The sequence below is a fragment of the Dasypus novemcinctus genome, chromosome 4, assembly GCF_030445035.2.
Source record: "Dasypus novemcinctus isolate mDasNov1 chromosome 4, mDasNov1.1.hap2, whole genome shotgun sequence".
Classification (NCBI taxonomy): domain Eukaryota; kingdom Metazoa; phylum Chordata; class Mammalia; order Cingulata; family Dasypodidae; genus Dasypus; species Dasypus novemcinctus.
Window position 1 is genome coordinate 145,624,990 of NC_080676.1, and position 19,035 is coordinate 145,644,024.

Sequence of the window (19,035 nt, forward strand, 5' to 3'; positions counted from 1 at the left end):
AGGAGTCCAGGATCATAACTTTCCAAGAGCTCATCCAGAGCTTCTTGGGTGACTGATGGAGACTACTTCAGGGAAAATTCCAAGACCATCCAATACAGATCCAAAATTCTGGGTTTGGGGAAGACTAATTACATGCAAATTAGAAATAATTCATTCATTCTCCTTGACATTTTTCAGGATAGCTATGCTCAAACCAGAGCATGTCACCAGTTGGACACCTTAATGACTTTTATTGGTACAATGGCACAGTTGTAACAGATCTTTCTAGTGGAGCAGTCCTGATACCAAAAATAGCAGATTTTAGCATGGACTTTAAAGGAACATTCCTTGTAGGACTCTTTCCCGGACAATATAATTCCTCCCCACGACATTTCCTTGGCAGGACAATCTGACCAACTTTGTCTCAGCCCAAGCACGACAACATTAACTGTTCTTTCTCATAAGCTAAAGAACTGCTCTTTCTAATTACCTTCTTCCCACATTCATTTGGGCTGATGTTTAAAGCTAATTCAACAATTTCTTCCCTAATGGTATGACTTTAAAATGGAGCATCATTCCTTTAAATGAATATATACGTATAACATTTTAGATTGAAATTTTGGGGTATATTTTTTGAAATAAAGGTTTTCATTTTTGTTTTAACAAACATCATAACTATATAATTTAATGTCCAAAGTAAGGCACACAATTACAAAGATGATATTTAATCAAAACTGGTCTATTTTCAATTAAGACCTCAATAAAGTTAAAAGGTGAAATAAAACCTTATCTCAACTTAACCACATTTTCCCCATAATATTATTTGTTAAAATTGCCCTAAGAAAAGTATTATAATGATTGTGTTTGAAGTAAATCATTTTAAAATAAATAAAAAGTTAGCTTAGGTTTGAGTACTCCTACACACAGAACTTCATATATTTATCATATTAATTTAAATATATCAAATAACCTTGTTCAGTGGTACCATTTTGCAGATGAAAAAGCTAAGACTTACAAAGGCTTAGTAGCTTAATCAAAAACATACTGATAATGAGTAGCAGGGTCAGCACTGGAATTCTGTTCTGTCTGACTCAAAAACTCAAGCTTAATTTAAAATAACCAGTATACTTAGATAGATTCCAAATACCAAAGGATCCACATATGCACACACACACATTTAGATTGCCTTTGAACAATTTTAAACTCAAAGAAAAAACCATTCCTCCCCAAATGACTTTTTAAATAATCCTCAAAACAATATTATATAATACTTTAATCATGTTCCATAGCTAGAAGGAAACCACTTAACTGTGTTACATTGACTATATTCTGGAATGTTCTCTCAGAGTCTAAGACTCAAAAGATTGTTGCTAAGATGTTATTTTTTTTTCCAAAATGATGATTTTTGGCAGACAGAGTATGATTTTATTCATAGGAACATTGTCTTAGGGAAATTTCTTGGTAGGAAAATTTTGAAGAGAATTTATAGAAAACATCACTCAGGAAACTTCCTTTTCAAGGCAGTCTGTAAGATTGGCCCTGTCAGAAAAAAATGCCTAAGAAAAATCCCAAAATGAATCATGGAGACATGGAGACTTAAGAACAGAAACCCTCACTTAGAGATGAATTTAAATTTATTCAATATGGAATTTTATCAAGAGATAAAAATTTTTACTTAACTACTGCTGTCATGTCTTGTCCTAGGAGTTTGGTAGTGGGAGACCTGAGTAGGGGGAAAACATTTTGATTTAGCCAGGATAATTCTGGGTGAGTTGGCCGTAATCTGAATGTCTACTCAACAAGCTCTGGTCTTAGAAAGTTTTTTGTAAGTTAAAGTGGCCCTTTGGAGGTGAGAGCAAAGAAGAACTGTACATTCCCACCAAAGAAAAGTTTAGTACACTGACAGTCCATGGAGTATGAACTAATTAGTGCAGAATGAATTGTGTGTGCCTCAAGAAATGAACTCTGGCTCCCAAAACCTTTCCCAAATCTTGCCCAAACTTCTCTGTTACCAGCAAGAAACCAGAAAGGGACATTGAGGTTGGGTTAGGGATCTCCAGATCACATCATCTTCCTACTGCATTTGTCTCTAATGGTTTTTTTTCCCTCTATTCTTCTTTATCCTTACCTTGGGGTAGATTGTGTCCTGCCAATTCTACTTGTTTCAAAGGCCCTCTCTCCTTGGACCTATTTCCAATGAGTTAATAAATGTGCATTTCTGCACTGGAACTGTGAGGGATACAAATCAGGAGAAAGAGTCCTTAACTTGTCTCTTTTTTCATCTGGTATTTTCCTTTGCACGTAGGATGACTATTTTCAACCTTATGCTTTCCATGACTTCTTCCTGTGCCAGTCCTTTTCTTCCTACCCTCATTCTTCATTCAGAATATCGTAATTTAGGAGTAGGAATTTTTGCCTGAGAGGATTCTGTAAAGTAATTTATCTGCCAACACTCAGGTAGGAAATTCAACAACCAGAAATCAAGCATAAATAAACTCAACTTTATAGACATAGCCTTACATTAGGAGAGTCCACTGCAGAACCCAGATGTCTCAGCTATGAAATATACTTGCTTCCCCTTGTTTAATCCCAACCATGTGGGGACACATTTGAGGTATACTTTGAAACAATGATTCTTTCAGATGACAAACTGTTGGTGGACGGAATCTTCGGCAAGACTTCCTGGCAAACTATGAGTTGTATCCGTATTTCTCAGACTGCTCTAACTCACAGTATTGATTCAGATGTCTTTCCTAAACTTTTGTCCTTGTCTGCACAAAGATATTTTTCTACAACCAACCAGAATATTTGATTGTTATGTTAAAAAACTGTATTTGGAAAAATTCCTCAGCCTTGGAAATGCCAGTTTCCTAATTTGTAAAATGAGCAGCTTAAACCCAGTCAATCTAGTTTACCAGTGTGGTCAGGTGCAAGGCTTATGAGATATTAGAATGAATACATTGAGATAAGATTTTTTAAAAAATGTCCACATAAAGAAAGAAAAATTTATCCACTTGGATGATTTCATGTGTACAAATACAACCATTCAATAGCTCAGACACCTGAGTGAATTAATTTTTTATAACACCATGAAATTTTTCTTGTGAAGACAAAGCTAAAGGATTCTGCTTTATATTAAAAACAATAAATATTTGAATTTAGAGTTTCATCAATATGTAGGAAGCTTAAAATGGATAGGCTCAACGTCTTCAAGTTCCTTTTATAAGAATGTGAAGTTCTTTGCAGACTTTATCCATTTCACATCTCAGTCTCCTTTATTTGCCAACACAAATGTGCTCTTTACTTAAAATTTAAAAGTGTTTTCTGGGGAGTAGATATGGCTTTAGCAATTGAGTGCTGGAGCTCAATCCATCCCCCCACCCTCCGGTAACTAAAAAAAAAAAAGTTTTCCACTATTGGTCCTATCTGAAATTTCTGCAAAATTTTCTTCATTTTTCAGCTTAATTTTACATAATTTTCCTCTTATAAGCACAATTCATTCTATGCTGATTTCATAGATATGAAATACATAACCAAATAATTATAATTGAGGTTTTGGTAGTAATTTATCTGTCCTAACAAACTGACCTGTCAATTGCTAAAATGCACATTAATATTTTCCACATTATAGAATATTCTAATAAAATGAATACAGAGGTTATAAATTAAAAGAATCTTAGTGTTGGAAGAAACTTTTGGAAGTCAAATTATTGCAGAAATCTCCTCTTCAGCATCTTTGGCCAATGGCCACAAGATCTCTTCTGGAACATTCCTGGAACCTCACTTCTTCATGAAGCAACAGCACTTATTGGTAAGGCTTTTCCTTAGACTGAGCACTGAAGTTCCTCTTTGGTCCAAATCTTTCCCTGTGGACCAACACAAAATAAATTTAGTAATTTTTGCTGAAATATTTAGTGATAGCTATTTTATTATGTATAAAATTATCATTTACAGTATGTTTACAGAAGTCCTAATAAATAAAAACTGAAGAGAAGCTAAATACTTATGATTTATTTAGACATAGCATGTTATTAAAATATTTCACATTTCGAAAAGAAAAATAAAACTAAAGGTCAGGACCAGGATAAAACGTTAGTAGAAAACAAAATACATATTTTTTAAAGGGCAAATTTCCCAATGAAATATTTTAAGTATATCGCCTATCTATATCCAGTGTTTTGATCATTTAAAGGCCTGCATTGTAAAATTAATATAATATAAATTGTTTTTAGTATTTCTGCTTTAAAATTCCATAAAAGACTTCAGTCACTAGAGGATATCTATCATATTATTTTTGTCTTTATTGTATTAAACATGAGACATCCAGAGTTGTGCTATTGTTTTCTGAAAACGATTTCTTTTTGAGATGTATGTGCTTGCTTAGTTTACTCTAAAAATAGCAAAATCAATCTTAAAAAATATAATAGCCTGTTCTACTGACTTTTCTACAATGAGTGGAACAATAAATTCCTTAGGATATACTTGCTACCACTGAACAAAATATAGCATTAATGAAATGATATCTTTATAGGGAAGTATGACTTTCTTGAAGGTTATGAATTTAGATTTGTCTCTATATTTGAAAGACTCTAATATCACAGTTTGTTTAGATTTTGCCTCCACTTCCTTAAGGATTATTCTATTTAACAGATAATTTCACATAAAGGTATCTCTTGACAGGCAATATCCTACAAATGTAATTTTTGTACCTTTTATTTTTAAAGGGTGAGTCCTTAGATTATTTCCTTAGAATGAAATAACAGCATGAGCAAAACAAAAGTTCTTTGCTGACCCTCAAAGTTATTGGTCTCCTATTGTGCTAACTTAAGTTACTAATATATTCATTTACCTTATAGCAAGCTTGATAATATACAGGCTATCTGAATTTATCTCCAGCTTTGAACCATCAACCCCAAAGCTTCTATTTTGCCTTCTTTTTATTTTCTCTGAAAATCCTTTTCTTTTCTACCACGTATCCATTTTTGTAGCTCATTAGCTTGATTTTCTCACGTCCCAGAATGTTGACTGCTAACGCTTGTGGTCTGAGCAGTTACGTATGTTTATGTTTTGTTTTCACATTTGTATTCGGCCGTGATTTACATAATTGTTCCTAACCTGAGTTGCCTTGGCTCTAGGAGTCAAGTTGGCGAAGGATATTATCAACAAATCACTCTGCTAAAAGTAGATGTTCTAAGTTTGGGCCAAATTTGGCCGTCAGTTACTGCTACACACGACTTTCAGGGTCAGTTCCTGCATCGTATTCTTACGCACAACTGCCACTGAAATCAACATTGATGCAACTGGAACTGAGCGTGAGTGTCTCTGGGAGGACTTGGCATGTAAGTCACTGACAGCAGAACTTGGCTTAGGATTTGTTTAAATGTACTATGCTCAGTTTGGACTATGGGAAAGGGGAGGTGGAGAGAAAATAAAGAGAGGAAAAGTATGCCTATGTTTTGGGTTGTCTGGCAGGATGAAAAGGTTGAAGACTTGGATACATAAAAATGAAGGTACTAAAGAAGTTTAGGATATTTTATGATATTGAAAACACAGAAAATCGACATGATAAATTTAATTCCTTAAAATGAAAACCCACCAATAAAACACAGGTAGGGCAACTAAGTGATAATTGTATTCATTTCTTACATATGTCCAGCATATGCTCAAGTCTATCCAAGGTCCTCTCACTCTCCCTCCTCCCCAACGTTAATGTCAGCAAATGACCCTGATTTCATCCGTTGTAGTTCTCTCCTGCCCTTCTTTCTTGCTCTCAAAATGGCCCTTGGCTTATATTTTGATTTATATTCCTTGCTAATGTGGATGAGAAAGTGTCTTTCTTTATAAACAAGACTCACCATTCATTGGCTCTCTTGATCTTTTTCTTTTCTGACTCTTCTAATATAAGGTCTCTCAGGTCATTGCTTTTTTTCCTTCTTCTTCTTCATTTTCCCTACTGCTCTGCTTTTGGAGTTTTAATTAGGAATATTGAAACAGACTCATGATGGATGGTTCAAGATAATGTAACGCAGTCCATAATAACATGAGCCTGAAAGACTGGAATGAGTTACGAAATTGGGATATACCATTGTTCTCAGAAGCAGAGGTCATGGATCTTCATTTTGTTGTTTCACTACCAGCTTGATTTGTCCACTTCTTTTGTCTTTTTGTTTCTCTTCTTTCCTCCAACTACTTTATGCTCTTCTCAAAGCTTCTGCTTATTTGTACCTACGAACTAGAGTTTCCTTTGCAATGACCACTGTTTGGATTCATATACTCTCTAACTCACTGCTAATTGCATGATTCTCTGTACATTCTTTTTTATCCATTTAAAAACTTTATTGAAGTGTATCATTCATACATGAGTATACATAAACAATAAGTGTATAGTAGAAGTTGTGAACTTACAAAACAAATATGCATAACAATCTACAGGGCTGTCATACCTTACCTCATCATTGATACCTCGCATTGTTGTAAAACATTTGTAACAAATTATGAAAGACATTTGGTGTATTTTATACCCAACCCATCCATTATTTTTTAAAATTTATTTTTATTACAGAAATTATGAGCTTACAAAAGAATCTTGCACATGTGTAGAATTCCCATGCAACATCCCTTCACGAACACACCACACCATGGTGGAATATTTCTTACAGATTATGAGATAATATCATCAGACTATTATCACTAACTATGGTCCCCTACCGCACATTGGTATGTTTTTTCCATATCTCCCTATTATTAGCACAGTACATCTTTGGCATTGATGCAAGAATATTACAGTATTGCTGTTAACTATAGTCCATAGGTGACATTAATTATATTTTTCCCATGCCTCTTAACAGTCCCTCCACCCTGCAATAGTGACATACATTCATTCTAGTTCACAGAAGGACATCTTGCAATTGTACTATCAACCACAATTCTCTTCCACCTCTGGAGTCACTGTGTTATTCAGTCCCTAGACTGTTCCTTAGCTTTCTTTCAATTGACATTTACATCCCTAGACTACTCTTTTCAGCCACCATCCCATTTATAAACAAGCTGCTATACAGTATAATGGATTAACATCAACTCTGTCCATTTCCACATTTTTTACAGTCAAGTTAATTAAAACTTCTATATACATTAAGCATCAGTAGTTCTTCTCAGCCTTACTCTTATCTCCTAATAACCTATACTCTACATTTTAATTCCATGCTTATGTTCTTCGTATTTTGTTCATATTAGTGAGACCATGCACTGTTTGTCCTTTTGTGTTCAGCTTATTTCACTAAGCATAAGGTCTTCAAGATTCATCCACATTATCATGTGTCCCAATTTAATTTCTTCTTACTATAGCATAGTATTCCATCATATGTATATATCACACTTTGTTTATTCATTCATGGGTTGATGGGCACTTGGGTTGTTTCCATCTTTTAGCAATTGTGAATAATGCCACTATGAACATCGGTGTGCAGATATCTGTTCATGTCACAGTTTTCAGTTCTTTTGGATATACTCTTAGTAGAGGAATTACTGTACCATATGGCTGTTTTATATTTAGCTTCATGAGGAAGCTCCAAACTATTTTCCACAGAGGCTGCTCCATTTTACAATCCCAGCAACAGTGAAAGAGTGTTCCTATTTCTCCACATCCTCTCCAGTGCTTACTGTTTTCTGTTTTGTTTTTTTAAAATAATGGCCATTCTATGTGGTGTCAGTTTGATTTGCATTTTCGTAATAGCTAGTGATACGGAACATTTTTCGTGTGCTTTTTGGTCAATTGTATTTCTTCTTTGGACAAATGTTTATTTAAATATTTTGTGCATTTTTAATTGGATTGCTTGCACTTTTATTGTTGAGTTGTTTGATTCCTTTATATAGAATGGAAATTGCTCTTATCGGATATGTGACTTCCAAATATTTTCTCCGAGTTAGTGGGCTACCTTTTCACATTCTTGACAAAGTCCTTTGAATTACAAAAGTGATTACGTTTGAGGCGGTCCCTTTTATCCAGGTTTGCTTTTGTTGCTGGTGCTTTAGGTGTAAGGTTTAAGAACGCAGCACCTACCACCAGGTCTTAAAGATGTTTTCCTATGTTTTCTTCTAGGAGTTTTATGCTTCTAGCTTTTATATTTAGGTCTTTGATCCATTTTGAGTTAAGTTTTGTATAAGTTGTGAATAAGGGTCCTCTTTCTTTCTTTTCGATATGGAAATCCAGTTCTCCCAAAACCATTTATTGAATAGACTGAACTTCCCCAGCCTGGGTGGGTTTGGCAGGCTTGTCAAAAATCACTTGACAATGCATCTTTTTTTTAAAATATATTTTTTATTAAAAAAAAATACTTAGATTATGCAAAATGTTACACAAAAGAATATGAGTTTCCCATAGTTCCCACTCCCCACAATTCCTTCCCACCCTTCCCCACATTAACACTTCTTTCATTAGTGTTATATTCATTGCAAATGATAAACGCATTTGGAATAATATTGCCACTAAGGATGAGAGAGAGCATTACACTCTCTTCCACTTAATTCTGTAGGTTATGGCAGGATATTTAATGACCTGTATCTGTCATCGAAATGCTAAAAAATGCGTCTTTGACAGGCCAGGGGGAGTTAATGTCTGCTGCTAAGTATTCAACTACAGATGCAAGAAAAAGAAGGTCTTCATGAATCTCTGGTTGTGGAAGCCAAGATTGAATGGGGAAATACAGGGAATACAGGAAATTCTAAAAACATGGGGAAGGGGAAATAATCTTTGCAAATCAGAAATAAACTTACAAATTTATAAACAGCAAATAGCCTTTTTACTCCACACACACATACACACACACACATCACTTGACCACAGATGTGAGGCTTTTTTTCTGAACCATCAATTGGTCTATGTGTCTATCTTTATGCCAGTACCATGCTGTTTTTACCACTCTAGTTTGGTAATATGATTTAAAGTCTAGAAGTTATGGTCTTCCAACTTTGCTTTTCCTTCTAAAGATGTTTCTGGCTATTTGGGGCCCTTACCCTTCCAAATAAATTTGATAATTGTGTTTTCCATTTATTTAGAAAATGCTGATGGAATTTTTATTGGGATTGCAATACTAATATATAGAAATACTGCTGAGTTTTGCGTGTCGATCTTGTATCCTGACACTTTACTGAAATCGTTTCTTAGCTGCAGCAGCTTTGCTGTAGATTTTTCAGGACTTTCTAGACATAGGATCATATAATCTGTAATAGCAAAAGTTTTACTTCTTTCTTTACAATTTAGATTCCTTTTATTTATTTTTCTTGCCTGATTGCTCTAGCTAGAACTGCTAGCACTACATTGAACAATCCTTGTCTTATTCCTGATATCAATGGGAAAACTTTCCATCTTTCCCCACTGAATACAGTATTAGCTGGGCATTTTTCATACATGGTCTTTATCATGTTGAGAAAGTTTCCTTTAATTCCTATCTTTTGTAGTACTTTTATCAAGAAACTATGCAGTATTTTGTTCAATGCCTTTTCTGATCAATTGATAGGATCATATGATTTATTAATGTGATGTATTATGCTGATTTTCTTGGACTGAACCACCTTCACATGTCTGGTATAAAACCCACTTGATCATGATAAATAATTCCTTTAATGCGTTGTTGGATTCAGTAAGTATTTTGTTGATTTTTGTATCCATATTCATTAGGGAAATAGGTCTGTAATTTTCTTAATATTTTTTCTGGCTTTGGTATTAGGGTGATATTGGCTCCATAGGATGAGTTTGGCAGTCTTCCTTCTTACTCAGTTTTTTGGAAGAGCTTGGGTAAGATTGGTATTAAATCTTCTTTGAATGCATGGTAGAACTCACCTGTCAAGCTATCTGGTTCTAGGTTTTTCAGTTTGGGAAGTTGTTTGATAACCATTTAAATTTCTTTATTTGTGATTGGTTTGTTGAGGTTTTCTGTTTCTTCTAGGGTCAGTGTAGGTTGTTGGTACATTCCTGGGAATTTTTCCATTTCATCTACATTATTTAGTTTTTTGGCAGTTGTTTGTCGTATCCTTTATGATCTTTTTTTATTTCTGTGGAGTCAGTAGTAATATCCCTGCCTTCATTTTGTATCTATTTGCATTTGCTCTCTTTTCTTTTTGTCAGTCTAGCTAAGGGTTTGTTGATTTTATTAATCTTCCAGAAGAACCAACTTTTGGTTTTAAGTCTATTTTTTTGTTCTCAATTCCATTTATTTCTGTTCTGATATTTGTTATCTCATTCCTTCTTCTTGTTTTGGAATTAGTTTCCTGTTCTTTTCTAGTCCCCCCAGCTGTGTAGTTAGGTCATTGACTTTAGCTCTTTTTTTTTTTTTAACGTAAGCTTGATGACTATAAATTTCCCTTTCAACACCCCCTTCACTGCGTCCCTTAGGTTCTGATATGTTGTGCTCTCATTTTAAGTCATCTCAAAATAATTATTGATTTATCACAAAATTTCTTCTCTGACACACTGACTATTTAAGAGTATATTGTTTGATCTCTATATATTTGTGAATTTTCCCTTTTTCTGCTTCTTGTTGATTTCCAGCTTTATCCCATTGTGATCAGAGAAAATGCTGTGTATAATTTTGATCTTGTTGAATGTATTGAGATATCCTTTGTGACCCAACATATTGTCTATCCTAGAGAAAGATCCATAAGCACTTGAGAAGAATGTATATCCTGCTGCTTTGGGGTGCAGTATTCAGTATATGTCTATTAGGTTTAGTTCACTTATCATATTATTCAAGCACTTTGTTACTTTATTGACCCTCTGCCCAGATGTTCTATCTAATGCTGAGAGTGGTGTATTGAAGTCTCCAAATATTATTGCAGAGATATCTATTTCCCCTTCAGTTTTACCAGTATTTGCCTAATGTATCTTGGAGCATGCTGGTTACATGCATATACATTTATGATTGTTATTTCTTCCTGGTGAAGTGCCCTTTTTATTAGCATATAATGTCCTTCTTTGCTTCTAAGGGCAGTTTTGCTTACAAAGTCTATTTCATCTAATATAAGCATCGCTACTCCAACAATTTGTGTGTGTGTGTTTTTATTTGTTTGTTTTAGTTACTGAATGTGTGGAATATCTTTTTCCAGCCTTTGGCTTTCAGTCTTTTGGTATCCTTGGGAATAAGGTGAGTCTCATATAGAAAGCATTTAGATGGCTCATATTTTCTTATCCATTCCACCAGCCTGTTTTTTTGTTTGTTTGGTTTTTTTCTTTTGGAGTAGGGAGTTTAATCAATGAATATTCTATGTTATTACTATTAAGGCAGTTATTTCACCCATTTTGACCTTTTCGTTTCAGCATTCATATTTTATTTTCACCACTTTTTTTACACTTCTAATTACTTTTACTGATATAACCTTTATTTCTAGATTCTCTTCCAGACCTCTCTCTCCTGTCTTTTCTTTTCATGATGTAGCACTCCCTTTAATATTTTCTGCAAAGCCAATCTCTTTGTTTTAAACTCTCTCAGTTTTTGTTTATCTGTGAGTACTTTAAACTTGCCCTCATTTTTGAAAGACAGTCTTGCTGGACATAAGATTCTTGACTGATAGGTTTTCTCTTGCAGATTCTTAAATATATCATACCACTGCCTTCTTGCCTCCATGGTTTTTGATAAGAAATCGCAATTAATTTTATTAGGTATCCCTTATGTGTTATATATCACTTTTCTATTGCTGCTCTCAAAATTCTCTCTGTATTTGGTATTCTACGTTCCAAGTAGTATGTGTCTCAGAATTGGTCTGTTCAGATTTATTTGGATGGTAGTATGCTGTGCTTCTTGGACATGGATATTTGTGTCCTTCAGTAGAGTTGAGAAATTTTCTAATGTTATTTATTGAAATATTTCTTTAGTCTCTTCTTTCTTCTCTTCTCCTTCTGGGACTCCCCTGCCACATACATTTGCACATCTCTTACAGTCATTTAGTTCCCTGAGATCCTGTTCAATTTTTTCCATTCTCTTCTTCATCTGTTCTTCTGTATGTTTGTTTTCAGAGGTCATGTCTTCAAGCTTAGCAATCCTTCTTTCTGCCTCCTCAAATCTGCTGTATGCCTCCAGTGTATTTTTATTTTACCTATTGTACCTTTCATTCCCATAAGATCTATTTTTCTATGTATTCTTTCACATTCTTCTTTGTGCTCACCCAGTGTCTTCTTAATATCCTTAATCTCTTCAGATATCTCATTGAATTTATTAAAGATATTTGCTGAAACATCTATGATTAGTTGTCTAAACTCCTTTATATCATCTGGAGGTTTATCTTATTCTTTTAACTAGGTCATTACTTACTGTTTCTGGGTATGGATTGTAATTTTTGTTGGTGCCTTGGCATCTGGCTTACTAGATGTATTTATTTGGGTGCAGTTTCTCTCTTTAGTTTAGGTCTTTCTTACTCTTTCTCAATTGCTGGTTGTGTAGCAAGAGCTGAGGATGTAGTTGGGCTGTAAGCTGTGGAGACTGAAGATGCCTGTGTTACTCCAGGAACTGATGAAGCTTCTCCAACCTTTCTCTTCTGCCAGGGGTAGGGACAAAGCCACAGCCATGTGTAATAATCCAAATCTGGGAAGCCAAGACCATCTGTAGTTGCCTGGAGAGACTGATGAAGCTTCACATCCCTTCCTTCCCTGCCTGGGGTGGGGATGGAGCTGCAGGTATGGGCAATAATCTATGCTGTGTGCATCTAAAATGACTGCAGTTGCCCAGGTAGACTGATGTAGCACTGTGCCCTCTATACCAGGGGTGGGGAGGGACCCTCTGGAGTACTCAACAATCTAATCTGTGTTGGCTGAATGTGCCTCCAGTTGCCCTGAGGGACTGAGGGAATACTGTCTCTTCTGTCCTTTACGAGGTGGGAATGGAAGCACTAGCACCCAACAGTTCAGTCCATGTAGGCCAAAATTTCCTGCTATTGCCCAGAGAGACTTGACAAACACCAGCCCCCTCCAGTCTTACTAGGTATGGGGGTGGATCCACAGACACTGAACAGTCCAGGCCGTGCAGGCCAAAAGTCCACACCATTGCCCAAAAAAGCGGAGGAAATACAACTTCCCTCCTATCCTACTTGGGGACAGGAACAGAGCTACAGATGTCCAACTATTCAGCCTGTATGGGCTGAAAGGATCTGAAGTTACCCAGAGAAGCTAGGGAAACACCGTTCCTCTCTTGTGCTGTTAGGGTTGGGGGAGTAGTTACAAACACCCAGTAGTCCAGTTCGTGCAGGTTAAAGTACCTGCAGTTGCTCCGATGGGCTGAGGAAACACTGCTCCCCTCTTATCCTATTGGGAGGCAGGATGGAGCTACAGGTGCCCATATATCCAGTCTGTGTGGACTGAAAGCACCTGCAGTTTTCCAAAGAAGCTGAAGAAACACCAGCCCCCTCCTAACCAGTTCGTGTGGGCTAAAAATGCCTGCCATTGCCCAGAGAGGCTGAGGAAACACAGCTCCTCCCCTATCTTATTGGGGTACAGGGATGGAGGCCCAGGTGTCCAACTATTCAGTCTGTGCCAGGTAAAATTGCCTGCAATTACCCAGAGAGGCTGGTGCAGGTCTCCCCAGCTTCTTCCCTGCTGGAGATGGGACTGGGGTCTAGGCTAAGACTGCAATCTGATCTGGGTGGAAAGAAGCCAGTCCCTACCAGCATTGTGCCATCTCTTCCTCCCACTTTGTGGGAAATGGAGGTTCCAGCTCCTTCCACAGAATAGCTCCTGAGGCAGCTTGTGCTGCCAGTGGAGTATGGGCACCAGCCTCTGCAGTGTGGAGTGCTCTGCTCACAAATCTTCTCTGAAAATGGGTAGTTTCCTCTTTCCATTCTTTAAATGATGTTGCAGGATGCTCTTTTGGACTCTTGGACCCCCAAACAGGTGCTTTAGATAGATCTGGATGATTACTAATGGTCCTGTAGGATGAGTTGACTCTTGGAGCTCCTTACTCTGCCACCGTCTTGCTCCTTCCCCTCCCTGTACATTCTTATTTCAGATATTGGAGTGTAAGAATCTCTCTGATGCAATTTATCCCCGATTGGACAGAGGATTTTGTCTAAGACCATCTCAAAGACTATAGTTCACCTGTTAAATGTTTACTATTGATGTCCAACCTTGTATGAATCAGTGATGGGCTGGGTGAACAGGATTACTTAATAATAAGCATGGCTATCTAAGGGCTTAAGAGAATTGAATAATCTCACTTAGGTGGAACTGTGGGTATTGCCAGCTCTGTTTTGAGTGTATGTTTGTCATTTTCTCCTCTGCCATAAAATGTGCGCAATTCCAATTAGTGCCTCACTCACCAAGTTAAATTTAAAGGGAATCAAAAACTCAGTAATAAAGACAAATCATATTTAATGCATATTTTAAAAATCTAAATTATTGCAAGAAATCCACGATGAATAAAAATATCAAACATTTAAATAAAGATCAGTATTACTGATTTTTCCTTTTGCATCAGCCCTATCAATATGGCTTGTTATGGCACTGATCCCATGGCACTTTTGTCCAGAGTGAAAGAAACAAAATTTCCTCTCTAGTTATAGTTCTGTTTCCCTATTATTTCTTGCAAGCCTGCTAAGTCTATAACATTGAAATCTGTTTTGGAAAATCAGTATTTTGAAATTTAGTTCTATATGGTTGTCAGTGACTTTTTAATTCAGAGCAGATTTGGTGATTATATAAGGGAAAGAACATTTTCACTAGATAGATTAATGATTCTTGCCAAGATTGGAGGCTCAAATGAAAGGGGAGTGATTAGGGTCAAAGGGAAAGCATGAGAAAGTTTCAACAATCAATGTAAAAACTGTATTAAGGAATCAGAGTCAGGTACAAGTCTAGGAAGAAAATATGACTTTTCTCCTGGTATTTTTTCTTTTCCCTCATATTCTGACTACCCTTGACCTCAGTGATATAGACTCAAACTTCCAGGTCGAAATCCCTTTCTTGTTTTTTAGGACACCACATTTTCATGGTCTCCTCCTGCCTTTCAGCTACTACCTCTTTATCTCCTCTGTTGCCACTGCTTCTTTCTCCCATTCCCTCAGAGTAGGTGTGATACAAGGCCCAACCCTCAGAATTTTTGGTTTTCTTTATTCATCATCATGACAAAGGGAGACATGTTTTCTGATGATTTTAATAACCCTGGTGAGAGATGGTTGTGGCTTAGAGTAGGATGGTAGCGGTAGAAGTGGTATTAAGTGCTGGGGACTGGAAGTATTTTGAAGGTAGAGACAATAGTATTTGCTGATGACCAGATGTGGAGCACAAAAAAAAAATACCTAGGAAAGATGACTTCTTAGAGGTTGAACTGGGACTTGCAAAAATGAAGAGCCATTTCCTAAGATGGGGAAGACTGCCAGAGAGGCAATCTTTCTTAAATTTTCTTTTATTTTTCAAAGGTGGTGGTATATGGGAAAAGAAGATGAGTTCAATCTCGGAAATGCTAATTTTGAAATGCTTTTAGACATCCAAGTGGAAGTTTCTAATTAGTAATTGAATATGAGTCTGGAGTTCAGAAGAGAGTTCTAAGATGAAGTTAAAAATTTGAGCATCCTCAACAGGATAATGGTATTTAAAGCCAGAAAAAATATATATATATATATATTTTTTTTCTTTTCTTTATATTTAAGAAATTAGAGGGGCAGAATTTGTTCTAAGACTTCTGACTGTTCTTTCAGCCACCACAATGGGCCTTGGGATTTTGGGCAAAGATTTTGGGAGGTGAAGGAAACTTTACCTCCTCAGAAAAAGAGTTGTGCCTTCTTCGATTCTTTAAAGCTGACATGTATGTATGTATGCATGCATGCATTTTTACTATTTAAAAAGTGGCCAGAGAACAACTGCACCAAAAGCTGACTGTTTATGCAGGAAGAGACATAAAAGACATGGAGGTTGCATAATAACTGAGACGCTATCACAGTATTCGAAGGAAATAAAGCTGTGTATTGTATAAAGAAGTAGTGAAGTGTGTGCGTGTGTGTGTGTGCTGGGTGCACAGTTGGCGGGCACGGAGGTCAGGGATTCTGAAAAAGTAATGGGAAGACTGCCAAAAAAGTTCTTTCTCTAGAGATAGCTAGGAAGGGAACATAAATAAAAAGAGCAGTGATTCATTCTTTGTGATGCTATAAACCTTGTCCAGTCGGCCTTATTTACGTAAGAGCAAGGCTGAGGATGACTCCAGTTGTTTTTAAGAGTATAGAAAAAACTATTAGAGAGCTCGTATTGGACTCAGATAACCAGTTTCTAAGATTGCCAGTTTTATATTCTTTGAGAAACTTTAAAGAGAAAAAAATACACTTAGAACAAGCAGAAACTGTGAGATGGTCAGCAATATCCTGAAATTGATATTTAACTTTTCAAGGGATCACTTATCAAATCATTTATAAATCTTAGAAATATGTGACTTTTCTGATTAAAAATTTCTGAACAAAGACATATGTTGCTTTTTTCATGCAAATAAATCACACACAAATGATATGCTAAAGGGAATTGCTTTCTTAATGCAATCATCTGCTACATATTCATATATATATTTCAATATAGACATAGTGTTTATATTTGATGTGTGTGTAATGTATGTGCAAAAGATTGGAGAACATTTTGCCATTTTGCTATATAAATAAATGTGGCACATACTTCCATTTGTTTCAGAGTATTGCCATGAATCTATGTTGGAAAGCGATTTTGATGTTTGCACAAATAAATGCGATCATGATTGCAAATGCTTCTTCTATTGGCTATTCAATGCTTTCATGTTGTAACAATTAAAAGTGACAGCATTTCTTCCTCCATGCTAACAAAAAAAGATCTCTTTTCTTTGACCTAAATCCTTCCTTACAAAGGTACCAAATTTTAAGAAGGAAAAAAGTCACTAAGATACCCTGATGTAGACTTGCAGATTGCTACCCTGGTTTGGAGAAGATAGTGGCAGTACTTTCCTTCTTTTTGCCAGAACTAGAAACTTGAAATTATACTAGCAGTTCAGGAAAGGGTTCCACAAGTGGAAGCAAAGGTCCTTTTCCAAGAAAGAAGCACAACAAACACTAGTGATCATATCTTGGCATTGTCCAGAGTTCACGTGTGAATCTTTTTACACTGTCTTGTTTCTATGCATTTTACCTACTCCAACTGTAAACTGATGTTTGAAATCCCACTTAGATATACTGTTAAAAATGAAAATTCCCAACACAGAAGCCTAGGGTAAACCATAGACTATAGTTAACAGTACAATTATAAGCATGTGCTATCAATTATATATATACCTCACCTGCATGGTGATAATAATAGGGTGGTGGGAGCAGTTGTGGCTCAAGTGGTTGAGTGCCTTTTTCCTATATGGGAGGTCCTGGGTTCGGTTCCCAGGTGCCTCCTAAAAACAAAAATAACAAGCAAACAAATGAAAAAATCAACTGAGGGGAGCTGATGTGGCTCAGTGGTTGGGCACTGGCTTCCCACTTACTACGTCTCAGGTTCAATCCCTGGCCCCCATACCTTATAAAAAATAAATGAAAATAAGATGGTATATGAGAATCCTGTATTTTAGGCATGATTGTTCAGTAAACCCACAACTTCTCTAATAATAAAATTTTAAAATAAAATATAAAAAAATCAACAGCAAGAAGAAAAAGAGGTTACATAAAGACATCCCCTCTCAAATATTTTAAAACAGCAGACTTAATTCTGCTTAGTGCGGTTTGAAAAAATTTTGTCTGAAGACAGGAAGTCAGAATGGATAAATGATTTGGGTCTTTCCCCGAGTTTATTATGCAGGAGTATGTTCAGCTGGAAATGACAGAACAGAAAAAAAAAAAAAATTCCTACAGGGAGCAAAAATTTTAAACCCTGAAAAGCCTGGTAATTTTCTTGATTATTATTATTTTTTCTTGTAGGCCAGTTACTACCAAGATATGCTCTCTCCACTGCCTGCCAGAAATAGTAGAAGGAATATGCTATTCTATTTTGAGACCTAGTGGCCTTGGAATCCGTAAACCATTTCAGCCGTTTCCTTGAGCTTCATAAGTTGTCAGTTTTTGTGTTTAGCACCAACCGTAAGCGGAGCCAGACTCAGGCAAGCACATACACACAGACCTACCCACAAACACATACACAGCTGCACAGATAATACACAAATTCACACACATACGTTCCAGAGGGAAATTTAAAAGGTTTTTACCATCATCCTACTGGTGGCATGGTCTCCTGGCAAAGTGTGTGACTTTCGAATCAGGTTGTCAGGGTTGAATGACCTTGAGCAACTATCTTCTCTTTGCTCCCCTGCTAAATGTTGTTAATATTAGCACCTGCCTGAGAGTGTGTTTGGAGGTCTGAGCTAGTTCATGGGAAGTGACTACTGTGAATACAACTTACTACTCCTGGAAAGTGTGTTAGTTTCCTTTTGTTGCCAAAAGAAATGACCACAACTTTAGCAACTTAAAACAATGTCAATTTATTATCTTACGGTTCTGTGGGGCTGGAGTCTGACCCAGTTCTCAGTGGACTAAGGTCATGGGGTTGGCAAGGCTTTGTTCCCTTCTGGAGATCTAAGGAGAATCCATTTCCTTCCTTTTGTAGCTTCTAGAGGCTGCCCGCATTCCTTGGCTCATGGCCTCCTCCTTCCATCGTCAAAGCCAGCAACATTCCTTCCCCCTGACCTTTCTCCCATTGTCGTCCCTCTTTGACCATTGTTAGAAAGGTTATCTGCTTTTTTAGTACTCATGTGATTAGGTTGAGTATAGCCAGATAATTGAGGATAGACTGCCCATCTCAGGGTCTGGAACCTTAACCACATCTGTGCAGTCCCTTTTTCTTTGTAAGGTAACATTCAGCTTCCAGGGATTAAGGAGTGGACATCTTTGGAATGGAGGGAGCATTATTCAGCCAATCCACAGGGGGAGGTACTACTGATGATAAATCCCAATGCAAAATGTGAATATATTCTTAAAACATTAACTCTCCCACGTATTTCTATCCATGCATTCCTTCATTTAACATAGTAGTGTATTAGGTCAGGCTTTATTATAAGGGCAGAAATTATGGTACAATATTACCATCATGGTTGT

General features: G+C 36.5%; 1 long non-coding RNA gene across 1 annotated transcript; it reads right to left on the reverse strand.

Annotated features, from left to right (window-relative positions):
• Window positions 1–1,237: 1,237 nt before the first annotated feature.
• On the reverse strand, window positions 1,238–17,341 carry LOC111766623 (uncharacterized). The gene is made up of 2 exons (XR_002798613.3): window positions 17,244–17,341; window positions 1,238–3,845 (listed from the first exon to the last, which is right to left on the reverse strand). It is a non-coding gene; the product is annotated as an uncharacterized lncRNA (long non-coding RNA).
• Between the last annotated feature and the right edge of the window lie 1,694 nt (window positions 17,342–19,035).